Genomic DNA, 27,060 nt, shown 5'->3' with positions numbered 1-27,060 from the left:
TTATTGATTTAATAATACTGATTCACCCCCCCCCCCTCTCAGTATTATTTCCATCAATTAGAATCAGAGCAGGTCCTTTGGTAGAAGCTTGATCGCTTGAAGGAGATCCGTAGATCAATGGGAAAGAAGCTTAAGAAGAAAGCGCCTAAGAAGAAGAAGACATCTCAGAAGAGCTATGACAGTGGGAGAATCGATTGGGGAATATGTGGAAGAAGTACTTCAGATTCAGAATCACTTTAGAATGAAGATGAAAAAGCAAAAGAACTAGCGGGTATGAATTTGTTATACTCTGGTGATACATTTATCCATCCTTTTGAAGATGATGAAAGTGATAGCGAAACAACTGAATTTGCTCTTATGCGTGAGCAAGAAAGATATCAAATAGAGGCAGAATTTAAAAGGCTTACAGACAAAATTAGAGATCAATAAGATCTATTGAACAAAAGGGAATGTGCCTTCAAAGAAGAAGCTACCAAACTAAAAGCTTAATTAGAGGAAGGAAACAAGGTAAGGAAGTTATTCAAGGACAAGGAAGATCAATGTCAAAAGTTACAGGATGAAGTGACATCATTAAGAAATGAAGTCTATGAAAGGAGCACAACAATCAAGAAACTCAGAGACAGATCCAGTTACTATGAAAGTCTTGAAGCTACGATCGTCTCGCTAAAAGAATATCTTGAAGAATCAAAAAGGCAAAATAAAGAATGTTGGGTCCCTATAATACTAGTGATTACCCCATTACTATTGTAATTGTACCCCTTATTAATATTGTTGTTCCCCTATTATCGCCATATTTTTATTACTGTGCCCCATAGAATCCCTCTATTGTTACTTTTGTGGCTTTATATTATTATTGTTAGGTCGGTTGGGTTATATTGTGACTCCTTAGACTCCTATATATAGAAAGGAGGTTTTTTCATTTGTATCATCCAAGAATTGTTCATTTATGTAATGTAAAGGAGGTCGCCCCCTCGAAGAGGCTGAATTTTAAGGCGTTGATCTATCGTTTCTATCTTTTTCTTGAGCTGGTTTCATAACATTTGGTATCAGAGCTTTGGAATCTAAGGTTTCGCTGCTCCAAACAGGTCATCGTGGAATTTTTGCTATAAATTTTTTTCTGCGACGTTTCAGAAGTTGCAAAAAAAACCCACTTGAGAAGAAATCGTGTTGAACCTCGGGTCTGAAATTCAGAGCTTTTCGCACTATATTTGCGGAGATATGATCTGAGGAAGTTGGTCTTTTTGCAGACTCCTGAATTACATTCCAAACAGGTGACTTGGGGAAAACCATCATAACTTTCTCTCTGGGGATCAGATTGAAATTTCGTAAGAAGGTACAGAAAGAGGACGGACTGTAGATTCTTGTATGCATTTTTCAGATCCAAAGGTCGAAACAGTGACTCGTGGCACATCATACAAGTTCGCTCTACTGAACTAGTCAATAATCAAGTAACTGTGGGAGATTTCGCATAACTCTTCCTTGGAGAATCCAATTTGGGTCAGACTTGTGGCATTGGAAAGAGGACACAGAGGGCTTTTACAGATCATAATTTCAGAACTGGATGATTTGAATGTACAGAGATACATCAGAGGCAATATCGAGCTCCTACAAAGTGAAAAAAGGTGTGTAGATTCTTTTAAATTTTTGCTTAAGATTGGTTTGAAATTTATTTTGAAGGAATTCAAAGGGCATAGTAGAGCATTATTATCGGTAACTGATGCCCCAAGGAAATAAAATGCAAACACCTAGTAAGGAACCTGAAAGCTCTAGCATGACTCATGAAGAAGAGGAAGAAATGCAACATGATATATCAAAATTACAAGACCAAGTGCAACAATTGTCCCTTGCACAAAAAGGAACAGAATCTAAGATGGGTCGTTTAAAGAAAGATGTAGAAGCTAAGATGGATGGTTTAAAGAAAGGTGTAGAAGCTAAGATGGACTGTTTAAATAAAGGCATAGAAGCTAAGATGATTGACGTGGAAGCTATGATGGATGATTTGAAGATATATTTGAAGACAAACATGGAAGATTTGAAGACAGGCATGGAAGATTTGAAGACAGATTTAACAAATTTTCTACAAGAAATGCTTACTAATGGTGAAAGGGTAGTAAAGGAAACTCATGATGAGAACAAAAGAAATGTTAATCATGATTTCATAGACTCTAATGTTGGATCAAAGACCCACCATATTCCAAAAATCGATATGAGAAAGTTTGATGGCAAGGATCCCACAACATGGATATTACAGATGGAGCAATTTTTTGATCTCAATAATGTGCAAAACACACAAAAGGTACGTATTGCAACTTTATATTTGGAAACAAATCATTTTGTATGGTATCAATGGCATTGCTCTCGTAAACAATTTATCACTTGGGCAATTTTTACAAAAGAATTGATAGCACATTATGAGGATACAAAAAGCAACACTTTTTTTAGCCAATTGATAAGTCTCAAACAAAAGGGTTCAATAATGGAGCACATTGAGGAGTTCCAACAATTGAACATAAGGGTAAAAAATATTCCAGAGGAGCATAGGATTGATGTGTTCATAGGGTCTTTAAAGGATAATATCAAACATGATGTTCACCTTTGGGAACCTGATTCATTAGAGAAGGCATTCAGGTTAGCAAGAAAAATGGAAAGCAAAATTATGGCAACCAGGAAGCATACCACTCACAACTATAAAGACGGAAGTGTTGTTGCCCCTAGTCTTCCACAACCTATAAGGTTGACACCACAACAATTGGAAGAAAAAAGAGCAAAAGGGCTTTGTTACAGTTGTGATAGCAAATACACTAAAGGTCATAAGTGTGCTGAGAAGAAATTATTCTACATAGATTGTGAAGAGGAAGAAGAAAAGGAGCAAGAAGGGTCAAAAGAAGAGGATATACTCCAAGAACAAAGCCTAGATAAAGAAGAAATGAATCCGACCATATCTTGTAATGCATTGGCAGGAATTACCACTCCTCAAACCATCAAGATAGGAGGACAAATCAAGAAGAAAAAGGTAATAGTGTTGATTGATTCAGGAAGTACCCACAATTTTATTCATTGTAAGGTAGCAAAAGAATTGAATTGCTTCTTATATCCAGCACCAGAGTGTCAAGTGATGGTTGCAAATGGAGGAACAATAAATTGCTCTGGAAAGTGCCATAATATCAAGCTATCCATGGGAGAATATGTATTGACTAGCCCAATGCTTTCCATTCCAATGGGAGGTGTTGATGTTGTACTAGGAGTCCAATGGCTACAATCCTTGGGTACAATAACTTTTAATTTTCAAGAACTTTTCATCAAATTTTCTACGGAAGGAAAGGAAGTTGAATAAAGGGGTATTGCAGGGAAACCAGGAAAGATAATCAGCTCTAATGGTATGACAAAGCTTCTAAAAAAGGAACAAAGAGGTGTAATTGCACAATTATGTTCGCTAGATGTTTCCACATCGGAATCATCTATTTCTCCAGATCTCAAAAAAGTCTTGGACAATCATTCCAAGGTATTTGAGACTCCCAAAGGTCTCCCACCTATGCGTGATCATGATCATGCTATTCATCTGATTCCAGGAAGTGTTCCTCCAAACATCAGGCCGTACAGATATCCCTATGCCCAAAAGAGTGAAATTGAACGTATGGTTGTAGAAATGCTAGAGGCTGGTATAATTCAACCGAGTCAAAGTTCTTTCTCTACTCCAGTAGTATTGGTGCACAAGAAGGATGGATCATGGCACATGTGTCCAAATTATAGGGAGCTCAACAAGCTCACTATTAAAGATAAGTTTCCCATTCCTGTCATTGATGAATTACTGGATGAATTGCATGGATCAATTTACTTCACCAAGTTGGATCTTCGTTTAGGATATCATCAAATCAGAATGAAGATTGAAGACATTCCGAAAACAGCATTTAGAACTCATGAGGGTCATTATGAATTTTTGGTCATGCCTTTTGGCCTTACCAATGCACCTTCAACATTTCAAGGTTTGATGAATTCAATTTTCAAACCATTCCTTAGAAAATTTGTGTTAGTATTTTTTGATGATATACTAATCTACAGCAAGTCTTGGAAGGATCATGTTGAACATGTTGACAGGGTGCTACAACTACTTGAGGAAAACAATTATATGCAAAAAGATCCAAATGTTTCTTTGGAGTCCAAGAGGTGGAATATCTGGGTCATATTGTATCTCATGAAGGAGTTAAGGTAGACCCTAGCAAAATTAAAGCCATTAAGGAATGGAAAATCCCCACATCCATAAAGCATCTGCGAGGATTTCTCGGGTTGACAGGGTATTATCGCAAGTTTGTTAAGAATTATGGGAGAATAGCAGCACCTCTAACAACATTATTGAAGAAAGATGCATTTTCATGGACTCCGGAAGCAACAAAGGCCTTCAACATCTTAAAGAGGCAATGTGCCAAGCACCGGTCTTAGCTACACCGGACTTCACAAAAACCTTTATTGTGGAATGTGATGCTTCAGGAAATGGAATTGGTGCTGTTCTAATGCAAGATGAAAGACCCATTGCTTTTGAAAGTCGTCCAATCAAGGGAAAGTTTTTACACAAAGCTATTTATGAGAAGGAAATGTTGGCAAACTCCATGCACTTAAGAAATGGCGACCCTACCTAATGGGAAGACACCTCAATGTAAATATGGATCATGATAGCCTTAAATACTTTTTAGAACAAAGATTATCCTCTGAAGAGCAACAAAAGTGGGTCACAAAGATGTTGGGTTATGACTTTGAAATCATCTACAAAAAAGGGAAGCAAAATGTGGTGGCAGATGCACTCTCAAGAAAGGATGAGGATGTGGAAGCATTGTTGTGCACCATTTCTATTATCCAACCAGATTGGATAAACAAAGCAAGGGAGGAATGGAAGAATGACGAAGAAGTGTGGGCACTTATTCGAAAGTTACAACAAGATCCCAGTACGTCTGATACATTTAGCTGGCAAAATGATTCGTTATGGTAAAAAGATCACTTATTCCTCTATAAGAATTCCCAGCTAAATCAAAAGATTCTTATGGAATTGCACACTTCTCCCTTAGGAGGGCACTCAGGATTTTTAAAAACTTACCACAGGTTTAAGAAGGAATTTTTTTGGGATGGTCTTAGATCAGATATTCAAAAGTTTGTGGCAGAATGTTTGGTTTGCCAACAAAATAAAGTTGAAACAATTAAAACACCGGGTCCATTACAATCTTTATCCATTCCAAGCCAACGTTGGGAGGAGGTTTCAATGGATTTTATCACAGGTTTACCCAAGTCTGAAGGAAAGAGTGTCATCATGGTGGTAGTTGACAGACTTACCAAGTATGCACACTTTTGTGCATTATCACATCCATTTAAAGCCAGTACATTTCTACTGCATTTATGGAAACAATTCAAAAGCTACATGGAAACCCAAAGATTATTGTAAGTGACAGAGATCCCATTTTCACTGGAAATTTTTGGACATAATTATTTTCTTGTCTTGGTACTCAGTTAGCTCATAGCTCATCTTATCATCCTCAATCTGATGGGAAAACTGAGATAGTAAACAAATGTTTGGAAGGATATCTTCGTTGCTTTGTATCTGATAAACATACACAATGGGTCAAATGGTTGCCTCTGGCTGAATGGTGGTATAACACTTCCTTCCATACAGCAACAAAAATGACCCCATTTATGGCACTTTATGGGTATCAGCCACCATCCATCACATCATATTTAAGAGAAAATTCTGAGGTTTAGGTAGTGGAACATCACATCGAACATCAACAACAAGTCCTCCAACTCTTAAAGGATAACCTCGTGTTGGCACAGAATAGAATGAAACAACAGGCAGATCAACATCGCAGCGAAAGAAGTTTTGATGTAGGTGATTGGGTATTCCTACGGCTACAACCATATAAGCAAATGTCCCTCAAGCAAGCTAAGAAGGATAATAAATTATCACCAAAGTATTATGGTCCATACAGGGTGTTGCAAAAGATTGGTACTATGGCATACAAATTGGAGCTTCCTGCAACTTCTCAATTGCACCCAGTTTTCCATTTTTCATGTTTAAAGAAGGTTATAGGCGACAAGCTCCCAGTTCAAACAATATTGCCAGAACTTGACGAGGAAGGAAAAATTATATTGGAACCGGAAGCAGTCACAGAAACAAAAACTCGACAGCTACAAAATCGATCAATTTCGGAGTATCTTATCAAGTGGAAGAACTTATCCGCTGAAGATTCCACATGGGAGGATGAGAATTTTATACAGAAGTATCTAGAACTACTCAAGCGTTGAGGACAACACTTTTTTAAGGAGAGGAGCATGTTGGGTCCCTATAATACTAGTGATTAACCCATTACTATTGTAATTGTACCCCTTATTAATATTTTTGTGCCCCTATTATCCCCATATTGTTATTACTGTGCCCCATAGAATCCCTCTATTGTTATTTTTGTGGCTTTATATTATTATTGTTAGGTCAGTTGGGTTATATTGTGACTCCTTAGACTCCTATATATAGAAAGGAGGTTTTGTCATTTGTATCATCCAAGAATTGTTCATTTATGTAATGTAAAGGAGGTTGCCCCCTCGAAGAGGCTGAATTTTAAGGCATTGATCTATCTTTTCTATATTTTTCTTGAGCTGGTTTCATAACAAAGAACTACTCAAATCTATTGAAAAACAAGAAAACGAAGTTCTTGAACTAAGACATCAGTTGGAAGAAGGAAGAAAAGATGAAGAAAACATGAAGAAGCAGTATCATGAAAAGGAGGAGCAACATCCGGTTGAGGTAAATATTCTTAAAGGAAAAGGATAAGCTCTTATGATTTCAAGATAGTACTAAGATCTTGGATGCTATTCTTAGTAGTCAAAGGTCTCCTGCTATCAAAACGGGTCTTGGTTTTCATGAATCTGTTGAAGGAGAATCTAGTTCACAGAGTAAGACAAGGGACTCTAATGCAAAAGCTGAAATGCTCAACAAGGAGATGAGAGGTCAATCACATCAACAACCAAGGAAAGAAATTCTTCAAACAAAACTCTTTTATTCCTAACTATGGACGGTCAATTCCTCAAATGATAATTTTGAATGTTATGTATGTCTAAATTTTGGACATGTTGCAGCCAGATGCAGAAGAAGAATGGTTCAAGACTATCACTCAGAAAGATCATTACGTTCCAGGTACTTTAAGGGATATTGCTTTGCTTGCAATATGTTTGGTCACAGACCTATTGATTGCTATAGAAGGAATATGAAAGATGTAAGATGTTATGCATGTAACAAGCTTGGACATACAGCAAAGGAATGCAGGAACAAAGTACGGGAACCATACCAAAAGGAGAAAACATCATCACACATGAAGATATGGAAGAAGAAGGAAGTACAGTCAGAAAGATGTGGCACAGCACAATATACAGACATAACAGACTGAGAGGGACCTGAAAGTGCAAAACTTCAGTGTCCTAAATCTCATACACAAGTTTCATAAAGGGAAGTCGTGTATATACGTGAGTTGGTTACTGCACAGTCGCGTATATGTTAGTTTGAGGAAAAGCAATGGGACAGGCTCAGGAAAAGGGGTCTGATATGATTCAATCCATTGTTTGCTCTGTTTCATAATGGTTACCATCTGTTGATGTTGTGTGGAAATATCTTGATACTTGTAAGATGTTTAGGAATGTTTTGATCTTAACTTGTGGATGATGATACTTCTTGTTGATATATGCATGATCAGATCTGACAGTAAGAAATATGGCACAGGTTCAGGGGGAGCATATGCTTTTGATAATACATTGTTGGCATTATGGTTAGTATTTCTTAGTGATGATGCTTATATGGCTAAATGATACATCTTGCTATGATATGGTTATGAGTTGTCCATAACAAAATCTCATATGATTCTTGGGTTTACATAGTTGGTGTTTTGATCAGATTTGTGGATGCATATATGGTGCTTACATGTGATCTTCATAAAAATAAGGAGAAGTACAAAGCTTGAATACACTTGATGATGAGTCACTCATATGCATAAAGATCATATAATACAATTATGATGCAGGATTCCTATAGTTCTTGACACTCATGTGGATGAGGATTTTTGTTGTTGATGATATCAAGAAGTCTTGACAAATGATCTTGAGCTCAAGATACATAGTGCTGGATACATGAATGTTTACTCAAAGTTGCATTGTTGGAGACATGATGATGATAAGTTCTTACCTATATGATGATAGGGTAATACTTACATATGTTGATTGATGCAAATGTTCCCATGTGATGAGATGGTTGTGGTGTTTTTCACATATAATATAATGTGAATGATTTTTTATGTCATATGCAGAATTTTGTTCAAAACGATGAGTTGATGCAGACATACCTTGTTGCTGGTCTACATGTTGTTGTAAGATGATTATGGAGCAGATCATACATTGTGTATGATAGTTGCTGATGACTATCATGATCTTATTTAGATGTTTGGTCTCTGTTATAAATGTCATGTAAAGGTCATATCAAGACTCATGATGTAATAGTTTGTCTCTATCTATTGTAGTCATTTGATGAATCCCTTTTGGTCATATGATGTAATTTGTACCCCCTCTATGCATGGGAAGGATGATGTAATAGTTTAGTCATGTATAAACATTTGGTATCTGGCATATCCCCACTTGGTTGGGTGGATGAGTCAATATTGGTATATCCCCACTGGGTTGGGAGATGGATGTATGTATGAGTCCTTGGTGATAGGAAGGTCATTTATGATAGAGTCATGTTCTTCTTGTAGAACATCTTTTTGCAGACCTTGCTTACAGTCAAGGGGAGCATGAACGGCACACTTCAGCAGAGCAGAGATTTCAGCATGTACTTAGAGGGAGCATGGTCAGATTGGTACACCTTGGTATATACAAAGGGGGAGCTCATTCAGAGATTTCAACAGGTACTCAGGGGGAGTATGGACAGTGGAATGTTTATCAAGGAAAGAGAATATCTTGGTCCGCCCTTTGCCCTTGATGTCAAACGGGGAGAGTGATTTGGTGTTGTTGCCATCAAGTCCAAAGGGGGAGATTGTTGGCATTATGATGCATGTGTTGTACTTGATGGCAACCCACTCGTAGAAGAACAACTCACTTATATATATCTAGATGAATCTACATAAGAGATATCAGATGTGACAGAATACATGGGATGCAGGACAACTCAAAGGAATCAGATGACAATTCTCAGTATGACAAGTTAGCTTTGCCATCAAGTCCAAAGGGGGAGATTGTTGGCATTATGATACAAGTGTTGTCCTTGATGGCAAGATGACAGATTATAGTGCATCAGGTCAGTAGCAAAGAATTGATGATCAGACTACAAAAATGAAGAAATAAGAGTATATACACATGTTCACTATATACCAAGTCGCGTACATATGCATGTTATACACAGGTTCACTATGTACCAAGTCGCGTATATACGCAGGTTCGCTATATACAAAGTAGGGTATACACGCAGTTTGTACACATAGGTTCACTATATACAAAGGCGCGTACACACGCGGGCTTGCTGATCAAAAGTCGCGTATGTGTATGCACGCACTTTCATGCACCGAAAAGCGCGTACATGTGGGAAAGCTTATTTTTGGGTCCGTGGTATTTAGACCTATGGTTTTGGTCCTTGGTATTGCATCCGAAGTGTTGAAACCAGGTATTGGGTCCTTAGTATTGGTTCTAAATTGTTTTGGACCATGGTATTGAGTAAGGCCTAAGACTATAAAAGGAGAAGAAGATCATTAGGCAAAGGAAATTTGGAGAAGTGATGAATATCTTATGAAGTGTGAGATCTAGTATGCTGGTTATGGTTTTGTGATGCTGTGATTGATCTGAACCAAGGATGCACCCATGTGAATGATGATGAATGATGGATCGAGATCTTAAGGCTTGGAATGCTTTATCATTATATGGTTTGATTATGGATAGACTAGATCTGAATTATTGACGCATGTTTTATTGTATGAATGTTATGATCTGGGTATGGCTGATGTCTAGAACAGCTGCAAAGTTATGAGTAAATATTTGCATATCTATATGCAGGTTTGCTTTGGTGAAAGCGCGTATGTACGCTAGTTTGATTCGTCATAGTAGCGTATACATTATGAGACATGATATTTGAAGTTGCAGTTGGATCTGGTTATTGTTGCAGAGTTCTGTTGTCTGTTCTGTGTTCTGGTGAGTTGTTGACAGGGTTTCAGTGTTTCAGTATTGGGTGATTCAGAGATTGATGATGAAGGTGTAGTTTATGGGTGTTTTGCAGTGGTGATTGATTTTGTGCTTCAATGTTGTTGATGGGTCCAGTATGAAAATTGGATGAAACGTGGCCTTTAGATTATGGTGTTGTGCTTCAGGAGTATCCAGTCTGAAAAATTATGAAACGTGGTACCTGGAGAAAGAAAGAGAAGGTTGTAGCCTTCTATAGGTCGGCACCTGCTTACTATTACATCAGCTAGTACAAGAGCTAAGGGGGTGGCAGCTCCCTTCCAGTAGCAGCTAGAAAACGAGTGAAGGTTGGAGCATTCAGTAGGTCGACACCTACGTACTAGTAAATGGATCAGCTAGTACAAGAGATAAGGGGGTTGTAGCTCCCTTCCAGGAGAGTCTGGAGAACGAGAGAAGGTTGTAGCCTTCTGCAGGTAGAAGCCTATGTACTGGTATAAGTCTTCACCAGTACAGAACTATTGTATAAAGAAGTTTATTGTTAAAAAGAAGATTGAGACGACTTGCAGCCGGTGGTTTTCACCCACATTGGGTTTCCACCTTACATCTTTGTGTTCATGTGTGCTTCTTGTGTGTGATGATCTGTTCTATTTTACTGCTCCTGTTTACTGTTCATATGGTTAATAATGTTCTGATGTGTTAGCACCTAAATCTGCCTCAGGCTGAAGGCAGGCAAAAATTAGGGTAACCACTAACCACCCTCAGTCTGGTAGCTAGCCCTACTAGAGCAGGAGAGGGCTCTCTCCGAGTCACGCTCAGTGAATATATGATCGGAAACGGTCTGAGATGACTTACAATACATGGTTTACCTTAGGCTAGTAAGTGGATAGGGATTTTGGAAAAGATTTTATGAAGTGACCTAAATTATGGGATGTATATGGGACTAGCGCTCAGCAAAGAACAGAGAATTGAAAATGAAGGCAGAGATTATTTCGTGAGGCAAGGTAGGTGGAAAGAGGAGCAATTTTGGTTTAAGGTAATGTGGAATGGAGAGATAGTTGAAGAAATTGAAAAGGGCATAGTCGCATGAATCCTTTTCAACAGAAGAACAGCACTGCACATGAAATTTTCCCACAGGTAGAGCAATATAAATTGAATTCTACCTAATCTCACTTAGAAAATTTCACTAAAATGAAACGTGAATTGAATTATGAAACATAACAAGATACATATGGAACATAAGAACACATTTGCTACACTCACAACCACAAGAATCTCCTGAAACAGAGCCGCTGCCTTTCATTAATTCTCTGTCAAAATACACAACGAAGAAACAAAGTTTCTTTCCCACAGTCTCCCAGAAGTTACAAGCCAGCCAACCCTTTGCAAATAACTTGCATACAATATATAGAATGTTTGAGGAAGAGATAGAACGCCCAGGGGTTGGTAAGTTACTCAAATCATTATGAAAAGGAGATGGAGAGCCAACCATCAGCTACAGGTGCAGCGCTCTCAAGCATGACATTTGGCTGGGGTGACCCTTTGCATTCTTTTGCCACTTGGATAGATGCCCATCTGGAGAGAAAACTCTTTAAATGCCACCTTTGGTGCCAAAAAACCGAAGTGTAGATGACCAGGCCCACTTGGAGAAGTCGCGACCCGAAATTTCACGAAACGGGAGCAAATTGGCAGTTTTTTTCCCCTGTGCGCCGCGCCAAATTCTCTGTGCGTCGCGCCACTTTGGACCCTGTTTTGGGGCACTTCTAGGTGTCCAAAATGTGCCCAAGTGGGATTTTTGGAAATCCTGTCCTGTCTACTTTCTAACCCCACTGGAATTTCCCAATTTGGTGCTCATTTTCCCCTCCAAATATTCATTCTCCCAAGACTGCTTCTCGTGTCAAAAAAGTGGCAGAGAGGCCATTTTTGGGTGTTTTTTGACCTTTAGGAGACCCAAAACTTGTCAAAATTTCTTGCCCGGACACCAGTAGACGTAATTTTCAATGCTGAATCCAAATATGCAAGCAATTCCTCGATTAGAGCCCTAGATTTTTAGCGTCGCACCAGTGGTGTGGCGCACAAGGAGAAATTTCCTGTTTTGTGCCCAAAAAATTTGCCTGTGACCAAAATTTGCCCAAATTTTTTGAAATTTGGGCTGGAGGATCTCTATGGGGTGCCATGCTGAGCCAAGGAAGCCTTAACCAAGATTCTAAGCCTATCTTTCTCTTTTGCCCATTTTGCCCTTCTTGTTGCTTTCCTCAGTTTTGCTTTTAAACTCCTTATCCGGGCCTGTGCACTCATGTTCCGCACCCTGTAACGGAAAGTCATGTGTCTCAATATAGCAAGGTTTCGATCAGCTTTTTCCAACAGCCTCTCCAAATGCATGTTGACCCTCTCAAGGTTGGACTCCCGGTCTTCATTGATTGCTTGCTCCAAAGATGTGAGCGGAACCCTTCTTCTTTGAGCAGCTTGGCGATGCTCGCAGATGTTCTGCAGCTCCATGATCGTCTGTTGGTCCTAAAGCTGTTTGTTTCTCTGCTCCAGGTAGTTCATGTTCCACTTGGCCCTTTCTAAATCAATGGACAAGTCTTCGATCTCTGATTGTTGCTCCCTAATGATCTCTATAAGCTCCTCATTGGTGGGTTCTGCATCTGTCTCATCATCCTAGAGGAGAAAAAACTCGGTCTCTCGCTCACCTGATGGCCCTTCCTCCTGCACTGGCTCCTTTCCCTTACCCTACTCTTCTGATGCTGAAGGCGGAAGTGAGGCTTCTTCCACCCCGGGTGGAGATAACACTCACTTTGCTGCTGCAAACAACGGTCTACTGCCCTTCGGGCATGTGGTGTATACTGGCATGGTGGCAGTCTCATGGCTCTCAAACTAACGTGAAGGACTCCCCACCTCATGCTCAAACTGATGTGAAGGACCCCCCACCTCATGCTCTGCCTCTGATATCACCGGTGGAGCGCTGAAGAAATCACGGGAGATGAAGTCCTCCCAAGCAATACCCTGCAATCCCAACTGATGGTCCACCAAAATCCGGATGAGAGCAAAATGATAGACACTGTTTAGCTGTTGTCGAGGAGTCTTGCGCTGCATGAAGTTTTTCATCTTCTCAATGTTGTTGCAAATGAAAAATGGGAGGCTCATCATCCGCACCCTGGTGAAGTGCATGAGAAACCGGATGTGATAGGCATAGAGGCGAGAAAACCTCCCCTCGCAACTGAAATACTTCATGATCAACCTCATGAGTGGGGCATACTAATCCCTCAAAAATCTGAACGGAAAAACGCAGGTGAGCTGGCTCAAACAACTGTTCTTGATGTAAGGCTCATAAAGATGCCTCTCCACCTTCCTTTTCTTATGCCACTGTTCCACAACGTTCGGTATTCCTGTTGCCACTGATATGGTCTCGGGTGTCAAGGTGAAAGTGACCCCAGCCAGGACAGATTGACCTCCCTGTAGATGAAGTGCAAAAAAACGAGCCAACTCATGATGGACTTTGACATTTGCCACCCTTTGACAAAATTCATAACATGCCAAGTGCTGGAAACAAGACATGGCAAGTGGGCATGCCTGCAACTCAGTGAGGGTGCTTGGCTCATCTCTAAGATGTCTGCCACTCCGGTGATGTCTCCTATGGGCCCTCTGAATCCAATGAAACTGATACATGCTCTGAAAATCTGTCACCAAGGGGACAATAAAATAGGGAAGTGTTAGGAGGGGAATGATAAAAAGTGGAATAGGGGTTTAAAAGGATAAATTTATCAGGGATTTGGCAGCGTTCGGGGTATGGTTTTGATGGGGTAGGGTTTTGATATCTTGAGCTATAGAAATAAAGGGAACGAATGGATATGGTTACAGTGTAGTTAGGGTAACTATTAGGGGAAACTGCTACAGGGGAATTGGCTGATAGAGGTAGGGTAGGAGCATATTTTAGCAATAATGTCACTGTAGCAAAACCCTAGCTTTCTTGACCTTCTTTATATCATCTTTGTTTTACCTTTAAAAAAAATTTGCATTTGATTTCATGGTCGTCATAATAACATTTCCCTTCAAGTTAAATGCCAATGGTGTAGGTAGTTGGGCTACCTCTCCACATTTGAGGGCCATTCACAAAAATTTTGGGCGATTTAATACATTTTAGGGCTTATAAGTCTGTGCGCCGCGCGCTCTGCCCAGTGCGCCGCGTGCCGGGTATGCGTCGCGCCAATGGAAATTTTGCACTGTGGTCGGGCTCCCAGTGCGCGGCGTGCCCTGAGTGCACCGCGCCACATCATGTGTGCGCCGCGCACTGTAAAAGTCACCCAGCTTGCTTGAAAAACAGGGGAGAGGGTTTTAGGGGCGGTTTTAGGGTGATTTGATTAGGAACATGATGGAATGGAAGCAGGAGTGATGAGGAGTGAGGGGACAAGGGGAGGGGAGCAGAACCTTGGTGCTTAACATCACATTTTGCAACCCCATTTCTCGTTTTTCTTGATGCTTTTTTCATGGTCGATCTTGTGCTTTTGGGGTACCTTTTAAATATCGAATGCACACCAAATCATTGACAAATTTGAGAGAGGAGAGGTGTCAACAGGGCCTACCTCTTTATTTGCTATCCTTCACCGAGATTTGGGATGATTTGCACTTGTTTTTATGCCCTGGCTGTGTGCATCGTGTGCCAAGCCTAGTGCGCCGCACGCTGGGTGTGCGTCGCGCCCTTGAGAAAATTGAATGGCAGGCAGGCTGCGTGTGCGCCGCGCCCTCTGTGTGCGTCGCGCCTTCCAACACCACCTCTCACTCACTCAAACTCTTCACTATTTCGCTCTCTCACCTTTGGGATTTCTCTCCAAGTCTTTCAATGGCACAATGGCTTTGCTTTGGGCCACAACAAGTATATATAGGCTTGAGAGAAATTGGTTTGATTTTTTCTTCCTTGAAAACCCACTTTCTAATGTTTGTGTTTTGCACTTTTTCATTGACTTTAAAACACCCTGATTTTTATTTTTCTTTGAAATTTTGGCTCTCATGATGGGATTTTCTGCATTTCTTTGCGGGGACTGTGTGACTGGGCATTTGGCCATGGAAACCATGACTGCATCTGAAAAATTCAACTGGCGATTTTTTGGAAAATTTTGTCATAGTTGACCTTGTTTGACTTTTCTTCAAAACAGAGTTTTGAAGAAGAGTCGATGTCTCTTCAGGTGATGATGAAGCTTTCGGAACCATAGCTGTATAAGGTCTCCCTCTGCCCTGCATGGCTTGTTCTAGACATGTTTTTCAAAGACCACATTGATGATTTCCTAAACCCAAACAATAAAAAATGACTTTGTCCTGAAATAGGACTAGACCTGGACTGTCATGGGCTTTGATGGTTATGGACAAAGACCTGAGCCAGCAGGAGCCAGAGATGAAGGAAAATGACTAACATGACTTTCTCCGTCAGATCATAGCATGTCCCCAGCGAAATGGAGCTGAGTGAATGGAGCGAGACACCTAAAATTGAAATGCACAAAGAGTGTTGATCTCTGACTGAGGGCTAACCAGACCGACTCTAACATTGGCTCCAATGGGGGATGGTAGCTCCTTGGAGGTGCCAAGAACAACAGATCTTTGGAGGAGCTAGACAGTGCCTTTTGTCCATTGGGCTATGGAGTCATCATTTTGATAAATAGCATGGGACTCTGACTTATTTATAAAACTGGAATAACCAAGAAATTGACTCAAACTTGACAATTGGAATAACTCAAAAATTGACTTTACAGACTGAAACCAAACTGAAATAAAAATGGTATTTACAATGATAGTGGAAGCAGCGTTGATATATCAACAGTGATACCGCTTGAGCAGCCGACCATTGATCGGCCCTCCAGGACAATCTTCCCCGTTCATTTCCTTCAGAAGAAAGGCATTTTGACCCCTATATGCTGCGATCTTGAAAGGACCTTTCCACATATTTTCGAACTTTCCATGCTTGCCTTTCTCTTCATTCCTTGCATCCCACTTCAGCACCACATCATCCAACTGAAATTTATCTGCTTTTGCTTTTCTGTCATAGATTTTCTTTATCTTCTCCTGCAACTTGGATGTGTTCTTGAAAACTTCCTCTCTTGTTTGCTACAAGTGGATCATTTGATTCAACCTTCTCTGCATGGGATCTTCCTCACTACCAGCCTCTTGAAGAAGTTTGACCACCGGGGCAGCAAGAGAAGCGGGAAATACTGTGTCCACTCCATAAACCAGCTCAAATGGTGACATACCAATAGACTTTTTCTGACTGATCCGATCTGCCCAAAGCGCATGGACCAACCTCTTGTTCTAGCTCTTCTTATTTATTTCCAGCAGCTTCTTGATGATGTTGACCAAAGATTTATTCAAAGATACCGCCAATCCATTGCCTTGCGTATGATTGGCAATTGAATGACCCAAAATTATGTGATATTTGTGACAAAATTCTACCATCCTTTTCGATTTGAAAGTTGTTGCATTATCAGTGATTATTTTGTTTGGACAACCAAAGCGAGACAAGATGTTATTTTCGAGAAATGAGATGATTACCGTGTCCGGCGCTTGTCTGGTAGGGGCTGCCTCAATCCATTTTGTGAAATAGTCCATCGCTGTAAGGATCCACCTATGCTGTCAGGAAGAGGCGAGATGAATTTCCCCAATGAAATCCAACCCCCACTGCTGGAAGGGAGTGCTCACTTCAATAGGCTTGAGTGGCAAAGGCTGTAATTTCTGTTTTCCTTTGAAAATCTGACATTTATGACAGCGCTTGACCATCTTATGCACATCATCAAACAAAGTAGGCCAGTAGTACCCTACTCTCAAAATTTTGTTTGCTGTTGACTTCCAAAAAAGATGACCTCCACACTCTCCTCCGTGAAAATCCTCCATGACTCTCTTTGCCTCCTCTTCCACCAAACAATTTAGCAAAATGCCACCGGGATCTTTCCAATACAGTGTGGAATTCAAAGTACAAAACTTGGTAGCCTTCAATTTGAGTGTTCTCGCTTTGTTTCTAGTCATGCCGGGTGGTGGTGATAGATTTTTTAGCACATATATTATATCTAAATACCATGGGGACAAAGCAAACATTTCGGATACCTGAATTGGCGTTCCTTCCTCATTCTCATCGGACAGGGCAGCGATCAGATTTATGTCCAATGCATGCAAATTTGATTCAGCCATTAGCTTCGTCAACCCCTGTCCTTTGACCAGCTTTGTAGGCTTTATCTCTACATCGTATTCTAGCAAGTCTACGATCCATTTGCCTCTTCTCCCTTCCGGATCGATCTGCACTAAAACATCTTTTACAACAGTATTAGGAACATAGGCCAGAATGTGAGAATGTAGGATATATACCCGGAAATCCTTCAATGCCTTCACCAATGCCAGGGCTTGCTTCTCAATGATGTTGTACTTCAAAGTTGCATCCCTTATAGCCCTGTTGAAGAATGCAATGGGTCTTTCATGATCATCTCTCTTCTGCAATAATGTCGCTGCCATAGTGTGCTCAGAAGCAAACGAAAACAATATGAAATCTTGAGTGTAGTCCGGGCTTACTAGAACTAGAGCTGAAGAAAGGGCCAACTTGACCAAGTTGAAATATTTTACAGCCTCCTCTGTCCATTTCAACTAGCTTTCCTTCTTAAGCATGTTGGTCATTTATTTCAAGTGTTCTGCAAGATTAGGTACAAAGCGACGCAGAAAATTCATCTTACCATTGAATGACTGTATTTCCTTTTTGTTCCTAGGCAGATTGATTTGCTGAATTGCTTGCACACGTGTTGGGTCTATATGAATGCCATCCTTTGAAATGATGTGCCCAAGTAATTTGCCTTCCTCCATGGCGAACAAGCTCTTCTTAGGATTCAGCGATAAACCATATTTCTTGCACTTTTGAAAGATGATTTTTAGGTGATGCATGTGTTCTTCATCAGATTTTGAAAACACCGTCAAGTCATCCAAGTACACCACCAAAAACACATCCTTCTCATTTGCAAACGCCAAGTCCATTGCCTGCTGAAGTGTGGCACCTGCATTCTTTAAACTGAATGGCATTTTGGCATAGTGAAAGGTTCCCCATGGAGTGGTGAATGTTGTCTTATCTCTATCATCTTCATGGACGGAAATTTGGTTATATCCGGAATAACCATCAAGCAGCGACATACGAGATGCCCCCACTACTCGCTGAAGTATATGGTCCATCTTGGGCAGCGGATAGTTGTCCTTCAATGAGACCTTGTTTAGATTTATGAAATCAATGCATAGGCGGATCTCACCGGTTTTCTTGCGTACAGGCACTAAGTTAGATATCCAATCTGAAAATCTGATAGGCATAATGATACCTGACTTGTACAACCTATTTACCTCTTTTTCGATGGATGGCAGCAACTTTGGATTTATCCTTCTCAGCTTTTGTCTAAATGGTTTTTTATTGGGCTTGATGGGTATTGTGTGTTGAATGATATTTGTATCATATGTCTTTAAATCAGAATAATCCCAAGCAAATACATCTGCAAATGAAGCCATCAAACTGATATATTTGTCCTTGATCTTTGGCGGTAATGTTTTGGACAATTTTACCAATTTTGGATTTGCAGTTGTACCAATGTTGACTTCTTCCACACCTTTCTCTGTCGGCTGCAATGTTGGCTTGCGGGCTACATCATCCTGATCGAAAAGTTCCTCTAGGGGTATCAAGCCTTTAGGAATGATGTTATTCTTCAGCTGCAATACATCCATTTGATTGATCTGCACTTCTTCTGTACCATTCCCTTTGTTCTCATCATTTTCCACATCAATTAAGGTTTCTTTGAACTTGCCTTTGTTGAGCAGAAAATCCTTAATCTCCTCATCATCTTGGAACACTTGCCAATGTCGCTGATTGTCTGGAATGGTTGGACGGTGCTTGACATGGATTTCAAATTTATTGTTGGAGTTCATGGGGATCTTCAAGCTACTCGCTGCCTTGGCAAGAGCATCAGCAATACTATTTTGTATTCGTGGCACACATGTCAAGGTGTATTCGGAAAATAGCTTCAAGATGTCCAAAACTGCATTACAATAGGCCCGCATCCTAAGATGTTTTGCTTGATACTCACCTCTGACCTGTTTTATCACCAACTCGGAGTCGCCATATATTGAAATCCTCTTTGCATTCAGCTTTCTAAGAATCTTCAGGTCAGCAACCAAAGCTTCATATTCAGCTTCATTATTGAACATTCAAAGGCCAACTTGTAAGAGCAAACTCTCACGCTGCTAGGCACTTTTTTTGGGGCGGAGAAAGGACTGCGTACCCAAATACCAATACCAGCGCCATCATTCCCTACTGCTCCATCAAAATACATGGTCCACAACCCTTCTTCGTCTTCTTGCAAGTGCTGAAAATCTGTTTGTTGTCCATTGTTTCCTTGTTGTCCATCGTTTTCAGCTGATTGCCCAATCTTTTGCTGCTTTTCTTGTCCTTCTTTCTTCAATATTTCTCTGAAATTTTCTGTTATCTCTGGAATGTCATCTGCTTCTACTATCTGACTATCTATCTCATTTAAACTATCTGAAAACAAAACAAAAGACTCTAAATCTGTATGTACATAGTTAATAGGATGATTTATCGGTTTCTCCTTGCTTGTGATCATATATTTCATCTTTTGTTCCCAGTATAACTTCCTCATCTGTCCAAACACCGGGATTGTTGCATAGGAGAAATCCAGCTATAGTGTCCCCTTCAATTTCGCTACCCAAGACCTGGAAAGAAGCATGCCAAACCTTGGAGGAATATCTGCTACCACTACATCCATCAGAACATTTTTCATAGGAAGTTGATCCAAACTCACAACCAAGTCTTTGATGAGTCTTATACATCTTACTCTACTGGAATCGAATGAATAGAGATCATGATATTGGCGAGTGATGTCCAGACCAAGCTTATCCATGATAGCCTTGGGCATGAGATTGTGAGAAGCTCCGGAATCGAACATGGCATTGTGTAGCACAAAGTCATGCAATCGTAAACTGATATAGAAGGGTGGCACATCGCTATCTAGAGACTCACCATTCATTGCTGGTCCAAAAATCATTTCAGGCTGATCATCTTCTACGTTTACCATGTCGGACATTGGGTCCAAGTTCAACATTTTAGAAATCTGTCCTCTATAACTGTTGTTCTTCATGATTTCAGTCAAAGGGATGGATACCTTTAGCTTAGAAATCTCATTCTCTAGGCTGAAAGCAGGAGTTTTTTCTACCTCTTTGACTGGGATCTCTTTCCTTTCCTTTTCTTTTGATGTGGCTGGTTGATGTGATCGTTCAGCTGATTTTGTTTTGTTGCTCTCAGGACCAACCGCCTCCTTTCCCTTTCTTTGTGTAGCTGATGGATCATTCTTTGTCGTTTCACCCTCCTTCTTTCTCTGAATTGGATTGGCCGGTACATCTCTGTTTCTAAGGGAATATCGCTGCTGCTATGTGGAAAAATCATTCATATACCCCCTTTGATATTATTCCAATTCCTCTTCCAACACGGTTTCGTTAGCTAGAATAAAATCAGTGTCTTGGTGTGTAGTTGAATTTACTGCACATTCTTCTTCTTCGGTGATGTAAGTAGGCAGCTCATCTGGAGTAAAGAGATGGTTTTCCTCGCCTATTACATTCTCGTCCTCATCTAAATCTGGTCCATGCACAAAATTTTGCTGCAAAGGTGTTTGTACCGACTGTTGTGTTGTTTGCTCTTGAGTTCGCTGATCTCTTTGTCTTATCCTATATTGTGGCTGTTGTTGGCCACGAAAGTTAGGATTCCTAACTTGTGGCTCTGGCTTGTCAAGTTTTACTCTCTCAAGCATCTGTTCTACCTTTTTGAGCAGCTGATCCATTGAAGAAGATTCTTCTTTCACAGTGGTTTTCTTCTCTGCTTTCACTCTTGCTCTTTTGGACAGCAGATTTGCCTCAACGCTGACCACAATTTTCTGCATGTCTTCCATTGTAGCCGGTTCTCTTTCTCTTAATTGGTACGCCATGTCAGCATCAAAACCATCTGGAAACTTCATCATTGCTAGCCCCACAGGTGGCTTTAGATGGTCTGGAATTTCGTTGTAGACTGCATTAAATCTAACACAATAATCTTGTACCGACTCACTAGAATTCCGCTTGATTTGTTCATACTCAGCCAGAATTTGAAGGGGATTCCTTTTCACTTCCCACCGGTTCAAAAACTGTCTTTGTAGTTCTACCAAGGTAGTGATACTCGCAGCCGTCAAGCCTCTGAACCATTTCCTCACGTCACCTGCAAATGTTTGTATAAAGAGCTTCATTGCCATGTTCTCTGCATCGATCTCATGAAGTTCATAGAAGTCTGCCATTTTATCTACATGTTGCTGAGCTGTAATACTGTTAGGAGTGCCATCAAAAAATGGGATTTTACTTTCATAGTCATTTGGCATGTTATCTAGGACTTGGGGCAGAACAAGGGGTGCGAAACGGGCAGCCATCATTCTCGGTGGATTTGGCCTTGGAGGTGTTGGAGGAGTGCGCACAGTTTGCAAGGGGCTTGCAATTGGAGTTTGGGGTTGTGTTGCAATGTAATTATCAATTAATATATTAGCTCTTTCTGCCTCAAGGTCTACAAGAAATTGCGGATCGGGGACGGTGTAATCAACAGCCCTTTCAGATTTAGATTCAAACAGTGATATCTCAAATCGTTCGTCAAACTCAAGCTCTTCAAGATACTCAAAAATGTCGGGACATGAATGGGATTTGAACACGGGAGTTACGGTGCTTTCTTGATGAAGGAGTCTTGGGATCAAATTGGGATTTTCGTAAATATGAGGAGGGTCCAGGTCTGGATTTGCTCTGGTATATCGTCTCGAATCCAGCGTGCTATTGAGATAAATTACGGGACACAACCAACTTACTCAGCCTTTCCAATCCTAAGCTCATCATCTGGGAGCCTAGCACTCTCATGAAACAAGGGGATTTGATTTTCAATTGTTCCCCAGTATGTTCGCCACTATGTTAGCACCTAAATCTGCCTCAGGCTGAAGGAAGGCAAAAATTAGGGTAACCACTAACCACGCTCAGTCTGGTAGCTAGCCCTACCAGAGCAGGAGAGGGCTCTCTCTGAGTCACGCTCAGTGAATATATGATCGGAAACAGTCTTAGATGACTTACAATACACGGTTTACCTTAGGCTAGTAAATGGATAGGGATTTTGGAAAAGATTTTATGAAGTGACCTAACTTCTGGGATGTATATGGGACTGGCGCTCAGCAAAGAACAGAGAATTGAAAATGAAGGCACAGATTATTCCGTGAGGCAAGGTAGGCGGAAAGAGCAGCAATTTCGGTTTAAGGTAACGTGGAATGGAGAGATAGTTGAAGAAAGTGAAAAGGGCATAGTCGCATGAATCCTTTTCAACAGAAGAACAACACTGCACATGAAATTTTCCCAAAGGCAGAGCAATATAAATTGAATTCTACCTAATCTCACTTAGAAAATTTCACTGAAATGAAATGTGAATTGAATTATGAAACATAACAAGATACATATGGAACAAAAGAACACATTTGCTACACTCACAACCACAAGAATCTCATGAAACAGAGCCGTTGCCTTTCATTAATTCTCTGTCAAAATACACAGTGAAGAAACAAAGTTTCTTTCCCATAGTCTCCCAGAAGTTACAAGCCAGCCAACCCTTTGCAAATAACTTGCATATAATATATAGAATGTTTGAGGAAGAGATAGAACGCCCAGGGGTTGGTAAGTTACTCAAATAATTACGAAAAGGAGATGGAGAGCCAACCATCAGCTACAGGTGCAGCGCTCTCAAGCATGACATTTGGCTGGGGTGACCCTTTACATTCTTTTGCCACTTGGATAGATGCCCATCTGGAGAGAAAACTCTTTAAATGCCGCCTTTGGTGCCAAAAAACCAAAGTGTAGATGACCGGGCCCACTTGGAGAAGTCACGACCCGAAATTTCGCGAAACGGGAGCAAATTGGCAGTTTTTCCCCTGTGCACCGTGCCAAATTCTCTGTGCATCGCGCCACTTTGGAGCCCGTTTTGGGGCACTTGGAGGTGTCCAAAATGTGCCTAAGTGGGATTGTTGGAAAGCCTGTCCTGTCTACTTTCTAACCCCACTAGAATTTCCCAATTTGGTGCTCATTTTCCCCTCCAAATCTTCATTCTCCCAAGACTGCTTTCTGTGTGTCAAAAAAGTGGCAGAGAGGCCATTTTTGGGTGTTTTTTGACCTTTAGGAGACCCAAAACTTGTCAAAATTTCTTGCCCGGACACCAGTAGACGTAATTTTTGATGCTAAATCCAAATATGCAAGCCATTCCTCGATTAGAGCCCTATATTTTTAGCGTCGCGCCAATGGCGCGGCGCATAGGGAGGAATTTCCTGTTTTGTGCCCAAAAAATTTTCCTGTGACCAAAATTTGCCCAAATTTTTTGAAATTTTGGCTGGAGGATCTCTATGGGGTGCCATGCTGAGCCAAGGAAGCCTCAGCCAAGATTCTAAGCCTATCTTTCTCTTTTGCCCGTTTTGCCCTTCTTGTTGCTTTCCTCAGTTTTGCTTTTTAACTCCTTATCCGAGCCTGTGCACTCATGTTCCGCACCCTATAACGGAAAGTCATGTGTCTCAATATAGCAAGGTTTCGATCATCTTTTTCCAACAGCCTCTCCAAATGCATGTTTACCCTCTCAAGGTTAGACTCCCAATCTTCATTGATTGCTTGCTCCAAGGATGTGAGCAGAACCCTTCTTCTTTGAGCAGCTTGGCGATGCTCGCGGATGTTCTGTAGCTCCATGATCATCTGTTGGTCCTCAAGCTGTTTGTTTCTCTGCTCCAGGTAGTTCATGTTCCACTTGGCCCTTTCTAAATCAATGGACAAGTCTTCGATCTCTGATTGCTGCTCCCTGATGATCTCTATAAGCTCCTCATTGGTGGGTTCTGCATCTGTCTCATCATCCTGGAGGAGAACAAACTCGGTCTCTCACTCACCTGATGGCCCTTCCTCCTGCACTGGCTCCTTGCCCTTACCCTGCTCCTGTGATGCTGATGGCGGAAGCGAGGCCCCTTCCACCCCGGGTGGAGATAACACTCGCTTTGCTGCTACAAACAACGGTCTACTGCCCTTCTGGTATGTGATGTATACTGGCATGGTGGCAGTCTCATGGCTCTCAAACTGACGTGAAGGACTCCCCACCTCATGCTCAAACTGATGTGAAGGACCCCCCACCTCATGCTCTGCCTCTGATATCACCGGTGGAGTGCTGAAGAAATCACGGGAGATGAAGTCCTCCCAAGCAATACCCTGCAATCCCAACTGATGGTCCACCAAAATCCGGATGAGAGCAAAATGATAGACATTGTTTAGTTGCTGTTGAGGAGTCTTGCACTGCATGAAGTTTTTCATCTTCTCAATGTTGTTGCAAATGAAAAATGGGAGGCTCATCATCCGCACCCTGGTGAAGTGCATGAACAACCGGATGTGATAGGCATAGAGGTGAGAAAACCTCCCCTCACAACTGAAATACTTCATGATCAACCTCATGAGTGGGGCATACTCATCCCTCAAAAATCTGAACGGAAAAACTCTAGTGAGCTGGCTCAAACAATTGTTCTTGATGTAAGGCTCATAAAGATGCCTCTCCACCTTCCTTTTCTTATGCCACTGTTCCCCAATGTTCGGTATTCCTGTTGCCGCTGATATGGTCTCGGGTGTCAAGGTGAAAGTGACCCCAGCCAGGACAGATTGACCTCCCTGTAGATGAAGTGCAAAAAGACGGGCCAACTCATGATGGACTCTGACATTTTCCACCCTTTGACAAAATTCATAACATGCCAAGTGCTGGAAACAAGACATGGCAAGTGGGCATGCCTGCAGCTCAGTGAGGGTGCTTGGCTCATCTCTAAGATGTCTGCCACTCCGGTGATGTCTCCTATGGACCCTCTGAATCCAATGAAACTGATAGATGCTCTGAAAATCTATCACCAAGGGGACAATAAAACAGGGGAGTGTTAGGAGGGGAATGATAAAAAGGGGAATAGGGGTTTAAAAGGATAAATTTATCAGGGATTTGGGAGCGTTGGGGGTATGGTTTTGATGGGGTAGGGTTTTGATATCTTGAGCTATAGAAATAAAGGGAACGAATGGATATGATTACAGTGTAGCTAGGGTAACTATTAGGGGAAACTGCTACAGGGGAATTGGCTGATAGAGGTAGGGTAGGAGCATATTTTAGCAATAATGTTACTGTAGCAAAACCCTAACTTTCTTGACCTTCTTTATATCATCTTTGTTTTAACTTAAAAAAAAAAATTGCATTTGATTTCATGGTCGTCATAATAACATTTCCCTTCAAGTTAAATGCCAATGGTGTAGGTAGTTGGGCTACCTCTCCACATTTGAGGGCCATTCACAAAAATTTTGGGTGATTTAATACATTTTAGGGCTTATAATTATGTGTGTCGCGCGCTCTGCCCAGTGCGCTGCGCACCGGGTATGTGCCGCGCCAGTGGCAATTTTGCACTGTGGTCGGGCTCCCAATGCGTGGCGCGCCCTGAGTGCGTCATGCCACCTCATGTGTGCGCCGCGCACTGTAAAAGTCGCCCAGCTTGCTTGAAAAACAGGGGAGAGGGTTTTAGGGGCAGTTTTAGGGTGATTTCCTTAGGAACATGACGGAATGGAGGCAGGAGTGATGAGGAGTGAGGGGACAAGGGGAGGGGAGCAAAACCTTGGTGCTTAACATCACATTTTGCAACCCCATTTCTCGTTTTTCTTGATGCTTTTTCATGGTCGTTCTTGTGCTTTTGGGGTACCTTTTAAATATCGAATGCACACCAAATCATTGACAAATTTGAGAGAGGAGAGGTGTCAACAGGGCCTACCTCTTTATTTGCTATCCTTCACTGAGATTTGGGATGATTTGCACTTGTTTTTATGCCCTGGCTGTGTGCGTCGTGTGCCAAGCCCAGTGCGCCGCGCACTGGGTGTGCGTCACGCCCTTGAGAAAATTGAATGAAGGGCAGGCTGCGTGTGCGTCGTGCCCTCTGTGTGCGCCGCACTCCCTGGTGTGTGCACCGCGCCTTCCAACACCACCTCTCACTCACTCAAACTCTTCACTATTTCGCTCTCTCACCTTTGGGATTTCTCTCCAAGTCTTTCAATGGCACAATGGCTTTGCTTTGGGCCACAACAAGTATATAGGCTTGAGAGAAATTTGTTTGATTTTTTCTTCCTTGAAAACCCACTTTCTAATGTTTGTGTTTTGCACTTTTTCATTGACTTTAAAACACCCTGATTTTTATTTTTCTTTGAAATTTTGGCTCTCATGATGGGATTTTCGGAATTTCTTTGCGAGGACTGTGTGACTGGGCATTTGGCCATGGAAACCATGACTGCATCTGAAAAAGTCAACTGGCGATTTTTTGGAAAATTTTGTCATAGTTGACCTTGTTTGACTTTTCTTCAAAATGGAGTTTTGAAGAAGAGTCGATGTCTCTTCAGGTGATGATGAAGTTTTCGGAACCATAGCTGTATAAGGTCTTCCTTTGCCCTGCATGGCTTGTTCTGGACATGTTTTTCAAAGACCACATTGATGATTTCCTAAACCCAAACAATAAAAAATGACTTTGTCCTGAAATAGGACCAGACCTGGACTGTCATGGGCTTTGATGGTTATGGACAAAGACCTGAGCCAGCAGGAGCCAGAGATGAAGGAAAATGACTAGCATGACTTTCTCCGTCAGATCATAGCATGTCCCTAGCGAAATGGAGCTGAGTGAATGGAGCGGGACACCTAAAATTGAAATGCACAAAGAGTGTTGATCTCTGACGGAGGGCTGACCAAACCGACTCTAACATGATGCACTCATTAAGGATCAACTAACTGAA

The sequence above is a fragment of the Pinus tabuliformis genome, chromosome 4_1, assembly GCF_031772625.1.
Source record: "Pinus tabuliformis cultivar Carrire ecotype Pingquan chromosome 4_1, CPIR1, whole genome shotgun sequence".
Lineage (NCBI taxonomy): Eukaryota > Viridiplantae > Streptophyta > Pinopsida > Pinales > Pinaceae > Pinus > Pinus tabuliformis.
This window is presented reverse-complemented; position numbering follows the sequence as displayed.